Raw genomic sequence first — 16,082 nt, forward strand, 5'->3', positions numbered from 1 at the left:
CCTGGCCTGCATTGCCATCATCCCATATGGGTGCTGGTTTGAGTCTGGGCTGCTCCATTTCTGATCAGCTTCCTGTTGATGCACCTTGGAAAGCAGTGGAGGATGGCCAAGTCCCTGGGCCCCTGCACCAACATGGGAGACCTGGAAGAAGCTCCTGGCTCCTGGCTCCTGGCTTCAGACCAACTCAGCTCTGGCCATTGCAGCTACCTGGGGGAGTGAACCAGCAAGTGGAAGGCTTCTCTCTCTCTCTCTGTAACTCTGTGTTTCAAATAAATAAAATAAATATTTAAAAAAAAGACTAATTGAAGACAAGTATTATTGATGTTTTCTAAAACCACTTATGTGTGATTGGTGAAGTGCACAGCAAATGGAGAGACCCCCAAATACTCTCTCTCCTTAAAATCAACCTATTAAGACCTGCTCTATGCTTTGTGGATTTCAGTACAACATTAAAATACTGATATACCTGTTCAAACAAGAAAGGAAAAAGAATTGTCATGAAAATTACAAAAATGTAACTCTTCCCCCTTTTTTTCCTTTTTTAATTTATTTTTTAGACAGGCAGAGTGGACAGTGAAAGAGAGAGACAGGGAGAAAGGTCTTCCTTTTTCCATTGGTTCACCCCCCAATGGCCGCTGCAGGCAGCGTGCTGTGGTTGGTGCACCGCACTTATCCGAAGCCAGGTGCTTCTCCTGGTCTCCTATGCGGGTGCAGGGCCCAAGCACTTGGGCCATCTTCCACTGTACTCCCAGGCCACAGCAGAGAGCTGGACAGGAAGAGGAGCAACTGGGACAGAATCCGGTGCCCCGACCAGGACTAGAACCCGGGGTGCCGGCGCTGCAGGCGGAGGATTAGCCTATTGAGCTGCGGCACCAGCTCCCCCTTTTCTTTCACTGTATTTATTTTGAATAATTGTGGCATTTTAATGTTGATCATAGCAAAGAAAAACAAGATTTTTAACTTTAACTTTAGCAGGAATCTGACTATTTACCGTTTGCATTGTGCAGCCACAGATTAAAAGTACATATGTGGAATCTCTGGAATTACACACTGGTTCTGTGGCTTCTTTATTAAAGGATTTTTTCAGTCATCCAGGATTAGCAAACAGGAATGGATTGGGAAGATTGGGAGGAAGATGAGAGTCCTGAAGGTAAGAGAAACTAATGGAGCTCTCCATGGGGCATGGGGAAGCTCATGGGGCAAGTATAGAGTCCCCAAAATCCTAGCCCCACCACACAGCACACACGATTAGTCAGAACTGCCGGGCTCACCTTCCACAGGCTCCTGGAGGGGCATCCTGAGCTGTAGGCTGGGGTGTAAAGGTTGTGGTTTATCCTGCCCAGAGGAGCTCTCGGGTTGCTCTCCATACCCAGACTCTCCCTGTACCTGGGTGTAGGCCTTTGCCAGGGGTCAAGAGCAGCAGTGGGTGCTGGAAAGGCAGGAAGGTAGAGATACCAGCTCCACAACCCTCTTGGACTGCAGGTGCAACAGAAAACCAAGGTGAAATTATTGGAAATTGTAAGAGGGTGACTGCAGGTAATCTGACTGTGAGTTTCAGCCCTTCTTCGCCCAGCTCCCCATGGGGCTGCACTGGTCATACACCCACTTCTCCCTGGAGCAGTGACTGAGGCAGTCATGCTGCTGCTGAAGAATATGTTGTTCTTTCTATAAGTTCAGGACAAAGTACGGGAGTGGCAAGAGCAGGAGACTGAACAGAGAGGCTATGGCCTGGCTCTGGACTAGGAGCTCCCCTCTGTGACCCCTTTGGAAGCAGCTGGCTGGGCAGGTATTTCATCTCCCTCCTCCCCAGCCCTTCCCTCCTGCAAAGGACGCACTCCCTTTGTACATCCATATTACCTGCTCTCACTGTCACTATGTCACTTCCAAGCTGCCTCCTTGATGTATTCCTGGGACTGCCACATCTCTCTGAATCTCCTTTTCCCTGATTTTCCTCTGTAATAACTATCATAAAAGTATCATGCCAGTTCCTAAAAGCCCATATGCACACAAGTTGAAATACTCTTTATACACAGTACACCAACATATACTCTCTTCATCTCTGAATGTATGCCAAAAACAAGCTCTCTCCAAATAAATAGTCTTATATACTATCCAGGAGATATGCACAAACACCCAGCATGTCAAATGTACACACTTATACCTTTTACTGCAACACATAAACCACAGCATTTATAATAAACTCTGTATCTCCAAAGCTTATATGGCTTGTCTAGCTCATTATTCCCCAAAAACACATTCTAAAACTTTTGACAACTCATCAACATACATGAATACCCAATACCAGAAGCAGACACAGGAAAGATAAATACCACAACATGTAACTCCAAGATCAATTAGGCAAAATTTGTAAATTCAATCACACGCTAGGAAAATTCAACAACTGACTCTACAAACACTCTACCCCTCAGATCCCCATGGAACAAAATCTCTCCAATAATCTCATAGTGGAGATCTACATCCAAAAGCCCAGCATTTGTGTGTGCACATTGATGCTCTACTCCGTGAAAACATCCATATAGGCAGTCCTTTTCCATGCCCATATTACTCACAGTACAACAAAAAATATTTCCATATATGGATTCTACTTTGGAATGTAGATCCCTGTGCACAATAGTAGCCACGTACACAACCTACCTCTGGGTTTCCTTGTGGGGTAATGACTGTTTTCGTTTTGGTGCACAGAAACATAGCTGCTGTTGATCAGTGTGTCCATTTAATAAAGATCAAGAGAGATTGCTTCTCAGCCTTTTGGCTAAGACCAAGTGTGAAGATCCAGAGAACTCTGATCTTTCTTCATTGCCTTGTTGCCATTGTCACTGCTCTTTCCCCTGAAAGATACTTGTCAGTGTTCATGAATACCTGAGATGGATATCTTTGGATAAATTGTTGAGCAGGTTGTTTTCCTTCTCATGATGAATCATTCTAAACATGTTTGTTTCTGACTGGTGAATCAGGTAGTTATCAGAAGGCAAATTGCCTCCTAATTTTCCTGACATTGAATTCAGGTTTTGAAAACTTCAGACAAAATAAATTCAACTGTTTATATAAACAATAAGTTAATCATTCACCAGGCAGCTACTATGAAAGAGGTTCAGAGAGCTCCTCTCCAGTGGGTTGGTAGGAACTTGAATACAGAAATAGACAAAAGCTACCTAGGCTTTTGCCTCATCTGACTACTGTAGCATCCAAGGGATGGTTCCTAATTATGGAATTAACTAGCTGGCTGGCTCTTTTTTCTCAGCAGAGGCTCATATTTGTTTGATTCCAGTTATATATTATTATTTAAAAATTTTTAATAGATTATTTATTTGAAAGGCAGGGTTACGAGGGGAACTCATACACACACACACACACACACACAGAGACACACACACACACATGCAGATTTTCCATCTTCTGGTTCATTCTTCAAATGGCCACAACCACTTGGGGCTGGGTCAGGTCTAGGAAGTCTGGAACTGTATCTGGGTCTTCCTTGTGGGTGCAGAGGTCCAAGGACTTGGGCCATCTTCTGCTCCTATCCCAGATGCATTAGCAGGGAGCTCAATGGGAAGTGGAGTATCCAGGACTCCATTGCAGATGATGGCTTAACCCACTGCAACACATTGTCAGCCCCCAATTTTTTTTCTTAAGTTAATTACAAGAGATATCTCCAAAAGTTCAAATTTGCTTATGTAAGGTTTGTGTGTGTAGGGGAAATCTCAGGCTAATGGTGTCCTTTTTCATCTGCCTTCAAAATGTTTTGTTAGTTTTTCTCTTGGAAGAATTTCCACTGAGCTAAGGCAGTTTCTTCTTTGTTTCAATTCCTGTCCTTGGTGTTCTTGTTGGTGACTTTTATGTCAGTATTGAAAGGCCCCTACAAAACACACTGAACACCAGAGTAAGGGAAAAGCTTATGTCTCTACTGACAAGGCTGCCTCTCTGTGCACAAGAGGAACAGTAACCTTACTAGGAGAACAGGTCTTATATAGTTTAGCAGAGATAAGGAAGTAAGAATGATAAATTCCATTGGGTGGGGTAAAGGCAATGCATATGGTGGGGCCATTTGGTCATCTGATTCTGATAAATCAGGCTGGACTTAGGAAACTGAAACTTATCTCAGAGAAACCAAAACTTATTGTACAAGATTGTGACAGGGCCAGAGCCCAAGATGGCCCCAGAGGCTTAAGATTGTGTCTCAGATAAGGTGGTGTCAGTTTCACTAACATTCCCCTCTTTTGTTTTTAATGAAGCAAGTGTTGTATGGGATTAAATTGGCCCTGAGAGCCCAGGATGGGTGGTGGGATGATGACCTATCTTCTGGAGCTATTTCCTGCTTGCATGGGGAGATGAGTTACTCTCTGCCGGCATGGGGTAAGTCTCAAGCCACAATCTTCCAGGTAGGGGGCTGAGTACATCCCTGCAGCAACAATTGGTTGACTTTCTGGTTGGTGAAGGCATTCGTTCATTTCATTATCACCTCCTGCACACATTTAAACAGACATGGTAGTATAAAAGTCAGGGTGAGAATAAGTGCCAATGGTCCTATGAGTGGCATTAACCAAGTGATGAGAAGACTCCATAGAGAGGGAGAGAAGAGGGGTTCTTTGGACCCTAGTCAGATTGTTCAATAGAAGTGGCAATCTCTTGGAGCGTTTTAACATTTTGATTTACCTGGCCCAATTGATTAATGTAATAGCAACCTTGTTCTCCCAGAAAAACACAAATTCCCTCCCCCGCCTTTTTTTTTTTTTAGCTGTTATAAGGTCCAAAGCTTGCCTATTTTGTAGCACTACACCCACTAGTGAGGTGATCTGATTTTGAAGAACCAGAATGTCTGTTGAATTCTCAGTGGATCTGGTGACCTCCTCTTGTAGTTGTTGGAGTTGTTTTGGAGCTGGTTAATGGAAATAACATTGTAGCCTAGAGCAGTTCCCGAGATTACCACTGAAGAGAGGGAAGTTGTAAAGCTGATTTCAACCAAGACTGGGAGAAAGACTGCTTGTCTCTTGCAGGTAGTCTGTAAAAGGAACTCTGAGTATTCATATAATGTTAGGTGGGGAGAAAGGATCAACAATATACATGGATCAGGCTTAGAACTGTTGATACAGGGGTATGGTGTATAATTACAAAGAAATGAGGCTCCAAGTGGGCTACAGAAGAAAGCAGTGGAAGTGATGGTCATATTGATAACACAGGGAATGTTAGGTAGCATAAGCTCATTGGGTTGTTCTGTTCTATTGGTGACCCAACACATTGCATCATGACCTCTAGAATGTAGAAGAAGATGACTGATGATTTTCTGAGGATTGGGGATACAGGAGTTTACAGAAGAGAAAGATTAGTGAGTAGAATAGCTGCGATGAGAGGTTCCTGAAGAGCAGCACGTATGAAGCAGTGTTGTTGGTAAAGGGCAAGAGGGTAAGGTAGAATTGGGTAGCTGATAAAGTAGGGTGAGGGACAGAACGATGAGTTGTAACCATGTTAAAGGAGGTTTTACAAGATTAATTAGCTGGGACAGATGTTTAGAAGATTTTTTATTTATAACCTTTTGTGACTTCCTCACACCATCTGCAACTTACTTAAACTTTTTGATCTTTTTTATTTTAGTCTAGAGGAAACTAGCCATTAGGATTTATAAGCCATGTCCTTTTTGCATTTATCTTAACCTTTTTATTAATAACACATTTTTATGCTTAAATCCAATGTCTAGTTATGGCTGAATCAAATTTTTATGCATTTTTATTTATTTACCAAAGACATCTCTTTAGATTTTAAATTGAATTTGAGTTTAGTTTTGTTTTTATCCAAAAAACACCTTAAGCCAATGATGCCTAGTCAACAGTCAGCTACTTGGAACTGTCTCTGAAACAAACATGTGTTCAGGCAGTTGCAAGACAGGTCCCAAAGGTGATTGTGGGCCAGGGGCTCAAGTTACTCACTGGATATTGTTTACCATTATGTTAGATTTAATGGGGGAGGGCATCCATCGGAGTCAATGGACACCCCTCTGGTTGGAGAGAGAAATTTCTAAGGAAAGAATGATAGGTGACTGTTGTGAGCACCTGCTGTCATGCAGCTCGACAGGGGCTAAGAGCGACATGTCAGAGCACAGGGAAGAAAGGAACACAAGGACACAAGACTGTCTTTCCAATGAGAGGTTTTATTGCTTACACACCAGGTTTTTTTTTTTTTTTAATCATGCTACTCATCAGCATGCTCACTGAGGTCAATACACTTATCAGTATCAATACATTTATCAATCTATACTATTTAACACACTTATCAATAAACTTAACACAACTACTTAACGTGACTTAACTACTTAGCTACTTAGCTAAACATAACTACTTATCTTCTACTTAACTTACTATAGTGACACTTTAACTATCAGAGTAACACTATTTCCTTAATGACTACTGGAATCAATACCATTGATATCAATATCAATAATACCACATGAACTTATTCATTAATCCACAGATCACAGTATACAGTGTTAAAATAACTTTGAGGGCTATCCAATTATAATAGCATATGTACATCAAGGTCTCCAGCATTATTTGCAGATACCTTCATAGGGTCAAAACATAGGGTTAAAGCACAGTTATGTTACACATGACTAACATTATTTGTAAAAGCTGCATTTTCAAGGCTCGTATCACTGTCACGAAAAAGAGTGTCAGTGTTCAAGGTCCAGAGCCCCCCTTCTTGGCAGAGATGGATCTTGGATCAGTCACTTACAGGCAGGAAGTCATGGGAAGGCTGTCACTCTGGGCAGTAGGCTCAAAGTTCCCAGGCAGATGGCAAGGTGAGAAGTTGGAGAGGTCCCCTGTTGAGAGGCCTGGTCTGGCTTTGTGGTCAGATCTGGCAGTAAGCTGATAAGGGGTCCAGGCAAGGTGGTGAGGTGGCATCTTGGCTGCAGTTTTGATCCTGTAGCCACCTTATGTCACTTAGCAAGGGGGCTAGTGAGCTGGCTCTTCAGCTCCAAGTGCGAGGAGATCCAGAGGTTCACACGCACTGGGCCCTTTGTCCATTGTCAGCTTGTGCCACTATCTACTCCATGCAGAGTAACGGGCTGCCTCTTCAGCTCCAGATGTGTGGAGATCCAGAGGTTCACACACACCAGGCCAAGATCCCTGAGAGGATGGAGGGCAGTGCAAAAAGGCTCTCTTTTTATCCTAATTTTCTCCTGCAGCTCACCTGCTGTTCACATGCTGTCCATGCTTGACTTAGTCCAATGAGGTTGGATTTCCCCAAGGTGTCACCAATCCATTGTCTGGGCTCAGGTGTCTCCTGCTCATGTTCAATCCTTGTGCAAGTTGGTGAGGTAACTCGCACATAGCACACGCTTATTGGACTGTCCAGAGATGTCTGTCCAGTCTGTTGAGGGGTGTTTTTCTAGCAAGTGCTAAGCTTGACATGAGTGATGTCATCAGTTCCTGGCTTAGCATGAGTGACTCCATTTTCTGATACTTTCACTTTGTGGCTAGTCATAGTTTTTGACTCTAGATGTTTTCCCGTGGATTTTCCACAGTTCACCTCTTTCTGCTGGTCAGGTAAGCGGTGATCTGTGACTATTTTGGGACTTCCTGTGGGATTCCCCACAGTGACAGAACAAGGGGCAATTATGGAAAAGGAGATATGTCTGGAAATAGTAATTAACCCAGTGAGCCTGCCGGTTTGAAGGGCCAGAAGTCTTGATCATTATTTTACATAGGTTGGGAGAGATATCTCTCAGGGTAATGTTGTCTTGCGAGGGAGACCTTTGTTTATTTATATTTTACTCTCTATGTGAAACATTGTTGGGTAGAGGACTTTACGGGTATAGAATTTTTGAAATTTGTCTCAGAGCTTTATGGCCTTCTTGGTGTGGGACAGGAGAGATGACAAGGTGGCTGGGTTAAAAGAGAGGGCAAGCCTCTGTCTCCATGAAATATTAATGAAGAGATTTTTGTTGTCACTAGATAAGGCAGCTAAAAGAGAAGAAGGCTAGGCATGGAGCATTCTTTGGAGCAAAGTTGTTCAGGACTTACCACTGTTCTTGAGTGTTTTTGTTAGCTCTGTTAATACTGGAGGTGGCTGGAACAGAGATTTTGTCTTTGTAGGAGAGAGAATTTAGATGTGAGACAGAATAGCAATGTGAGATGGTGCTCTATTTGCTAGGCCTTAGGATTTTAGGGTCTAAAGAGAAAGAGGTGGCTGGTTAGAGAAGACTTTAGAGCTGAGTCTGCCCAGACAGAGGGCGGGGTGTTTGAAGTTAGCCTGGAAGAGCAGAGTACCACAAGGACTACGATTAGGAGTGTGAGGGATAAGAGGAAGCCTCTTTTTGGTGAAGTTTACAGTGTACTGTCTTGGCAGTTTGCAATGTTTTAGATGCAGGGCTTTTAGAGTGATAAACATTTTGTTAGTCTTTCCAGTATTTTCTTTGTACTCAGGAGGAGAGAGTGGCAGAATGGAAGAAGAAGGTTTGGGAAGAGAGAGAGAGAGGCCATTTTGGCTGCTTTTAGAGGGGAGGGGAAGGGGAAGGGCATCAGGCAGAGTGGACACAAAGATGGGGATCTGGGGACAATCAAAGGGGTGGAGTTGTAGACAAAAGATCAAGGTGGAGTCTAGCAGTGGTATGAAGACTGAGACTTTTAGTTTGGAGAGAAGATCTCTGGCCATTAGGAGCATGGGGCATTATGGCATTGCAAAGAAGGCATGGGCCAGAGTAAGAGCTGAAGGTGTAGGGAAGGAGTGGAGTGACTCTTGTTTTGATGGGGATATCTGAAACTCCTTTAATGGAGATGTCAGAGTTTAGAGTGTGGCCAGAAAATGTTTTCACCCCTTGGCCATTGGCCCTGTCTCCCAACCCACTTTACCTCCCATTTTACTATTTCTCTCTCAAGATGACCTGGTCCCAGCCACCCTGCCTACCTCAGGACCCCGTCCACTGTCAACCCATGGGTATGGGACACCAGTTACCCCAACAGAATCTCACCGTCCTCCTATACAGATTGCTTCTTTGTCCTGGACACAGGCCATTTTGACAACACTTAGGACAAAGACCCAGTGGGTCCCTAGGGTTGGGACACTTTCTGTCCCAGTGGCCCACCCGGCCACATTTAAAGCACGGACCCCAGGGACACTTGAGGTTGGCCAGAGGACTCCTGTGGTCAGCTGGGATACTGGAGGCAGCAGGTTGTTGGAAGGCCTTGGCCAGTATTTGAAATTTGGCCTTTTGGGCTTTCTCATCCCTCCCATTGTATACTTTAAAGACCACCTCTAGAATTTCTGCCTGTAGCTAATGGGCCCCTCTTGAGCTGCTTTAACTTTGCCTTGATATCAGGGAAACTCTGGGCAAAGAAATGGCTCATGAGGAGGTACCAACTGTTGAGAGATTTTGGGTCTAGGTTGGTGTATTGGAGAAGGGTCTATGTCAGAAACTGTAGCAAAGTGGAAGGGTTTTCCTTTTTATTTTGAATAACTCTTCCTAGTTTATCCTAATTTACAGCTTTTCTGGTAGATTTTTTAAGGCCCACTAAGCAAGTAATGAAATGATTTCTGGCCATTATGCCATTGGGAGAGTTGTGATTTTAATTGGGGCCCTGTTCTGGGACCACATATACTCCTATGGAATGAGTGGAGTCAGTGTGATGGGTCTCATCACCATGGAGACGAGTCTGTTCCCAAACTTGCCTTCACTCCTCTAGAAGGTAGGTATCAGGATCATAAAGACATTGTGAAAAGTCAGATCATAGGATTGGGTTAGATATTGAAACTCTTTAATGTACGAAGCTGGGTTAGAGGTGAAGGAACCCAGTTTTGTTTGATTTGTGAGAGATCAGCAAGTGAGAAAGAAATGTGGACCCTGACTATGCCCTCTGCTCCCAGCACCTCTTGAAGGGGCAATATGGAGGCAGACTTCCTAGCTGCCTCACGAGAGTGAGTGAGTTGGGGACTAGGCACAGGAGAATGGGGAGTCGAGGGCTTGAGGTGGTGGTGGCAGGGTGGGAACAGTATGCTGGTTTAGTGCAATGGGGGAGGGCAAAAGTTGGAGTGAGGACTTGGTTTGAGATAAGGCAGGGGCAGCAGGGGGAGTAGAAATGGACAAAGGCTGGTTTTGAGATAAGGGCAAGCGGGAGATAGGGGGAGTTAGAAACAGATGCCACTTCCTAGAATTTCTGGGTGGGAGGGGAAGGTGTCAATGAGACACAGCTGGAGTGGACAGTACCGGAGTGGATGGTAGGCTTTGAGGTTGTTGAGTGGGAGGTGACTCTGCTGGGAACTGAGCAGGAAGGGGCTGAGCTGGTGCCTGTGGTAGGGAGTGGTATGGTGGGGGCTCATCCACAGGATTGAACATAGAACAAAGGGGTTTTTGTTCTGGCTGTGGGTCTTTAGTGGGAGCCTTAGCAGCCAAGAAGACCTGAGCTGGGAGCAGAGGCTTAGACTGGAGATAGGAGGAAGCTTGAACACAGGGAATCTCCTTTCACTTTCCCGAACACTCAGAGAAGTGATAGAGATCCCAGATAATGTTGGGGTCAATTGTGCCATTAAGTGGCCATTTGGACTGGTTTTTGAGGTCATACATGGGCTATGGCTGATTACAAAGATGAGGCGATGGCATTAATTTGAGATTTGGGGCCATTTGGAGAGGAACGAGATTACTCAGGAGACAACCAAGAGGACAGTCAGACTGGTGGATAGTAGAGGTCAGACTGGCAGATAGCAGGTGCCTGTGAGATCACAGCAGTCCAACAAGGAGAGTAAGGGAGCAGGAGGTTGGGGGCTGTCAGCTGCACCCACTAGGGCTGGGGACGTAAAGCCTGTAGAAGGGAAAAAGAAGGTTGAGTTGTCACCCACACTCACTGTTGCCTGAGACACGAAGTCTGTAGAGGGGCATGAGGCCGTAGGAGTTGTGGGGTCTTGTACCAGGACTTCAGGGTGAAATTGCACAGAACCACAACCTGTACAAAGCCACAATGAGAGAATTTTCCACCCAACCCATCTTATCTTGGAATTTTGAAGGGCCAGTGTGTGGATGGAGATCACAAAGCAGTCAGTGGTGAAGAAAGCAGCCTGAAGCTGTGTTTTATGGTTGGCAGGAACCCAGGATCCCAAAGCAGCTCAGATGCCCAAGGGAAAGCAGGGCCAACAGGAGTGCCTGGGTCCGAGTCACAGCACCAATGAAAGGGCACCACAAAACATGTCAAACACTGGAATAAGGGAAAAGTTTATTGTTGATCTACAAGGCTGCCAGCAGCCTATACTAGAACAGGTTTTATATAGCTTAGCAGAGATAAGGAAGTAAGAACAATAAATTCCATTGGTTGAGGTGAAGGCAATGCATATGGTTGGGCTATTTGGTCACCTGATTTCTGGTAAATCAGGCTGGATTTAGGAAACTGAAACTTAGTGTACAAGATGGCGACTGAGCCTGAGCCAAAGATGGTGCCTCAGCTCTGATGGCACTGATTTCACTAACAGGTATCCTCAGGCACAAGCAGTCTGTTTTCTGCTAATTGACCCACTTATATTGTCTTTCTGCCTCACTTTCCTAGATAAATAGGATAAATATGCCTCTCCTAGGAAGGCACACTTTCTTTTGGGCTACAGAGAATGTAAACATAGCCCAGCAGCACAGCCAGTGGGATGGGATTGGCACGGGCTGGTAAACTCCTCCAGCCTGGGTTCAGGGGTCTCCAGGAGGCAGTAGCTGTGGTTATAAAGGGGCAATCTGCTGGGCACAGGACTGGGCTCCATTAGTACATTAGGACAGGTGTGTGGTATGTGTGTGTGTGTGTGTGTGTGTGGTCTCAGCAGAGGACTGAGAGGGAGTGGTGGAGTGGCCTCCACAATCAGCCTGACCAGCTGTGTGTGTGTGTGTGTGTGTGGTCTCAGCAGAGAACTGAGAGGGAGTGGTGGAGTGGTCTTCCACAATCAGCCTGACCAGGGGTGTGTGTGTGTGTGTGTGTGTGTGGTCTCAGCAGAGAACTGAGAGGGAGTGGTGGAGTGGTCTTCCACAATCAGCCTGACCAGGTGTGTGTGTGTGGTGTATGTGGTCTTCCACAATCAGCCTGACCAGGGGTGTGTGTGTGGTCTCAGCAGAGAACAGAGAGGGAGTGGTGGAGTAGTCTTCCACAATCAGCCTGACCAGGTGTGTGTGTGTGTGTGTGTGTGTGGTCTCAGCAGAGAACTGAGAGGGAGTGGTGGGGTGGTCTTCCACAATCAGCCTGACCAGGTGTGTGTGTGTGTGTATGTGTGGTCTCAGCAGAGAACTGAGAGGGAGAGGTGGAGTGGCCTCCACAATCAGCCTGACCAGCTGTGTGTGTGTGGTGTATGTGTGTGTGTGTGTGTGGTCTCAGCAGAGAACTGAGAGGGAGTGGTGGAGTGGTCTTCTACAATCAGCCTGACCAGGTATGTGTGGTATATGTGTGTGTGTGTGTGTGGTCTCAGCAGAGAACTGAGAGGGAGTGGTGGAGTAGTCTTCCACAATCAGCCTGACCAGGTGTGTGTGTGTGGTGTATGTGTGTGTGTGTGTGTGTGTGGTCTCAGCAGAGAACTGAGAGGGAGAGGTGGAGTGGCCTCCACAATCAGCCTGACCAGGTGTGTGTGTGTGTGTGTGTGTGTGGTCTCAGCAGAGAACTGAGAGGGAGTGGTGGAGTAGTCTTCCACAATCAGCCTGACCAGCAGTGGGTGATGCATACAGGCAAAAGGACTTGCACTTCTCAAAGGGCTCCGAACATTTTGCTCTGCATCTGTGGATGGGTCAGACCCTTGCATTCAATATACAATCAGTCTTTCCATGGCATCTGAGGAACCCATATTTCCAGAGTGTCAGCCATCTCGCTCCAGGACGCGAGAATCTGAAGAACCTTAAAAATCAAACCAAGATGGAGTGACCTAAGCCAATACCATTAAAAACAAGAAGTCACCTTTGCCCCAAATAAAAATTAAAGTTTAAAATTACAGCCCTAAACTTTTTCCCCCAAAGCTAAAATTAGGTGCAGCTATAAAATAAGGGACTCTATGCTTAGCTAGCTGTGACACTTGTGCCTGGCTGTGCTAAGACCTAACCCAGTTTGTATACCTCCTAATACTCAAATAATGGTGTGGAAAGTGGGACGCCACTCTCCCACAAGGGGAACAAAGGGAGCGAGAAGTCGTCCCCCCTCAGGGTGAACAAGATGGCGCTGGCAGGGAAAGGAACTACTACAGAAGTAAAGAACAAAGTGGCGATGAGGTGCATGCCTCCCATGTGATCTCGTAGCTGATTGGATAGAAGACGCATGCCCTTCACATGATCAGCTTGCAGATTGGACTGCTGTGTGCATGGACTCTATAGTGCTTTTGATTGGTTGCTGTGGGTATATAAACCATGTGGCTTGTACTGGGGGCGCTCTCCAGACTCCCAAGTTCAGGAGGCCTATCTGCACAGACGCTGAATAAATTATCTTGCTTTTGCATCAGCTGGTCTGGAGTCTGAGTCTCTGGGGTGTGCCTCTCGACGTGTTAGCATCCTCACTCTGAGGGTCTAACATTTTGGGGGCTTGTCCGGGATCGGTGCACCCCCAGACTCAATTCCAGGTTAGGTTGGAGGTAAGAGCTAGCTCAGTTTTCATTTCGTGTTGCTGTTGTGTGTGTATATGTCTTCGGTGTTTCGGAAAATTGTACCTGTACAGGGGTTGTTTCGCTTGGGCCAGCGGGGGAGGCAGATGTGCCCTGAGACCCCTGGTCCCACTCTGGAGGATGCTCCAAGAGTTTTGTGGGGGAGGGAGAGAGATCAGGTCTCTCTCCTCCCCGGGGAACCCGGCTGTGGTCGGCCGCTCCCCTCTGAATTAGTACTTTTGGTTTGTTGCCGATCAATTGCTGCACGGCTTGTATGGTTTGTTCTGTTCGTCTGTCTAGTTGGTGTCCTGTATGTTGTCAATTCAATTGTTTTACCCATGGGTCAACAACTAACTACTCCTTTAAGTCAGACTTTAGGACATTGGAAAGAGGTCATGAAACGGGCACATAACCAGTCAGTGGAAGTGCGCAAGAAAAAGTGGCTGGCTTTCTGTACCTCTGCGTGGCCCTCCCTTGAGGTCGGATGGCCACGGGATGGCGCTTTTAACCTTACTACTATTTTACAGGTCAAAGAGAAGGTTTTCCAACCGGGACTGCATGGACATCGGGACCAAGTGCACTATATTGTCACCTGGGAGAGTCTCTCCCGAGATTCCCCAACATGGGTCAAGCCGTTCCTTTCGCCTTTAGGGGCACAGACCCCGAAACCTGGCCCTGGACCTTCTTCAACCCCACTAGTGCCCTTACCCTCGGCGCCGCTCACTTCTTCTTCCCTTCTTCCCTTGAATGAACCACCTAAGCCTATGCCTAAAACTCCACCAGTTCTCCCAGACACTCAGGAAAATCTTCTACTTCTAGACCCTCCTCCTCGGTACCCTCCTCAGGTCCCACCACAGTTGGTTCAGGAACCCCAGGACCCTGAGCCACCCTCTCCCAACTCCACCAAAATGGGAGGGTTAGAGCCTGCCTCCTCCCCACACTCTACTTGCCTGCGGCTGTGGAGGGAACGTGCCGGTGGTCCAGAGGGTGTCTGGTCCTCTCAAGCATTTCCTTTAAGGTCGGTTGCTGGCCAGATTCAGTATTGGCTGTTCTCCGCCTCCGACCTATACAACTGGAAGACCCACAATCCCTCCTTTTCCCAAGACCCCCAAGCTTTGACCAGATTAATTGAATCCATTCTATTCACCCACCAACCCACTTGGGATGATTGTCAGCAACTTTTACAGGCCCTCCTCACCATGGAGGAAAAACAGCGAGTCATATTAGAGGCTTGTAAAAATGTGCTGGGAGCAGATGGCAGGCCGACCCAACTGCCTAACAAGATCGAGGACGTCTTCCCTCTGACTCGCCCAGAGTGGGACTACAACACTGTGGCCAGTAGGGAGTGACTCTGTCTATCGCCAGACTCTGTTAGCGGGTCTCAAAGGGACAGGGAAGCACCCCACCAATTTGGCCAAGGTACGTGCGATTATCCAGGGTCAAGAAGAGACGCTGGCAGGGTTCTTAGAACGTTTAATAGAAGGTTATAGCATGTATACCCCTTTTGACCCTTTGGCCGCCGAACGCCAGTCGGATGTAATTATGTCGTTTATCGGACAGTCAGCTCCCGATATCCGAAACAAATTACAACGACTGGATGGGCTGCAAGGGTATGTATTACTACTAAAGGAGGCAGATAAAATTTTCAATAAAAGGGAAACACAGGAGGAAAAGGAAGAAAGATTACACAAAGAGCAAGAGCGGAGGGAGGACATCTGAGACAAAAAGCGGAATCAAGAATTAACCAAAATTTTGGCCACAGTAGTGCAGGGTGCAGGGCAAGGTAGGCCAGGACAGAATAAGACGCTGGGAGACAAGAGAAGGCCCCAATTAGAATGAGACCAATGTGCCTACTGCAAAGAAAAGGGACACTGGGTTAAGGACTGCCCTAAGCTGTCTCAGGAAACTAAGAAAAAGAGTTCCAGTCCTGCTCTTGGGGGAAGACAACTAGGAAAGACAGGGCCAGGAGCCCCCCTGAGCCCAGGGTAACTCTTGACATAGGGGGGCACCCGGTGACCTTCCTGGTAGATATGGGAGCACAACATTCAGTGCTGACCAAGGCCAGGGGCCTCTGAGTTCTAAAACTTCTTGGGTCCAGGGAGCTACTGGGGGAAAATTGTACAGGTGGACAACTGAACGAAAGGTCCATTTGAACACTGGACAGGTGACTCACTCGTTCCTACTGGTGCCAGATTGCCCATACCCCCTATTGGGCCAGGATTTGCTTTCAGAAGTGGGGGCGCCTCAAGCTGCTGGAAGGAACAAGGTTCCAGCTAAATCAACCCGGAGTCAATTGGGAGGTAGACTTCACCGAGGTTAAGCCAGGAAAATATGGTAACAAGTATCTCCTAGTTTTTGTAGACACCTTCTCTGGGTGGGTGGAAGCCTTCCCCACCAAACGAGAAACCGCTCAAGTGGTCGTCAAAAAAAAAAAAAATCATCGAGGACATCTTCCCACGATTTGGTCTCCCTCAGGTAATTGGGTCTGATAA

General features: G+C 46.4%; 1 pseudogene; it reads left to right on the forward strand.

Annotated features, from left to right (window-relative positions):
- The first annotated feature begins 1,110 nt into the window (after nt 1-1,110).
- LOC149125186 (uncharacterized) lies at nt 1,111-15,910 on the forward strand (annotated as a pseudogene).
- The last annotated feature ends 172 nt before the right edge of the window (nt 15,911-16,082 follow it).

This window comes from Oryctolagus cuniculus, chromosome 8 (assembly GCF_051225735.1).
Source record: "Oryctolagus cuniculus isolate XC-2025 breed Fujian yellow rabbit chromosome 8, ASM5122573v1, whole genome shotgun sequence".
NCBI lineage: Eukaryota > Metazoa > Chordata > Mammalia > Lagomorpha > Leporidae > Oryctolagus > Oryctolagus cuniculus.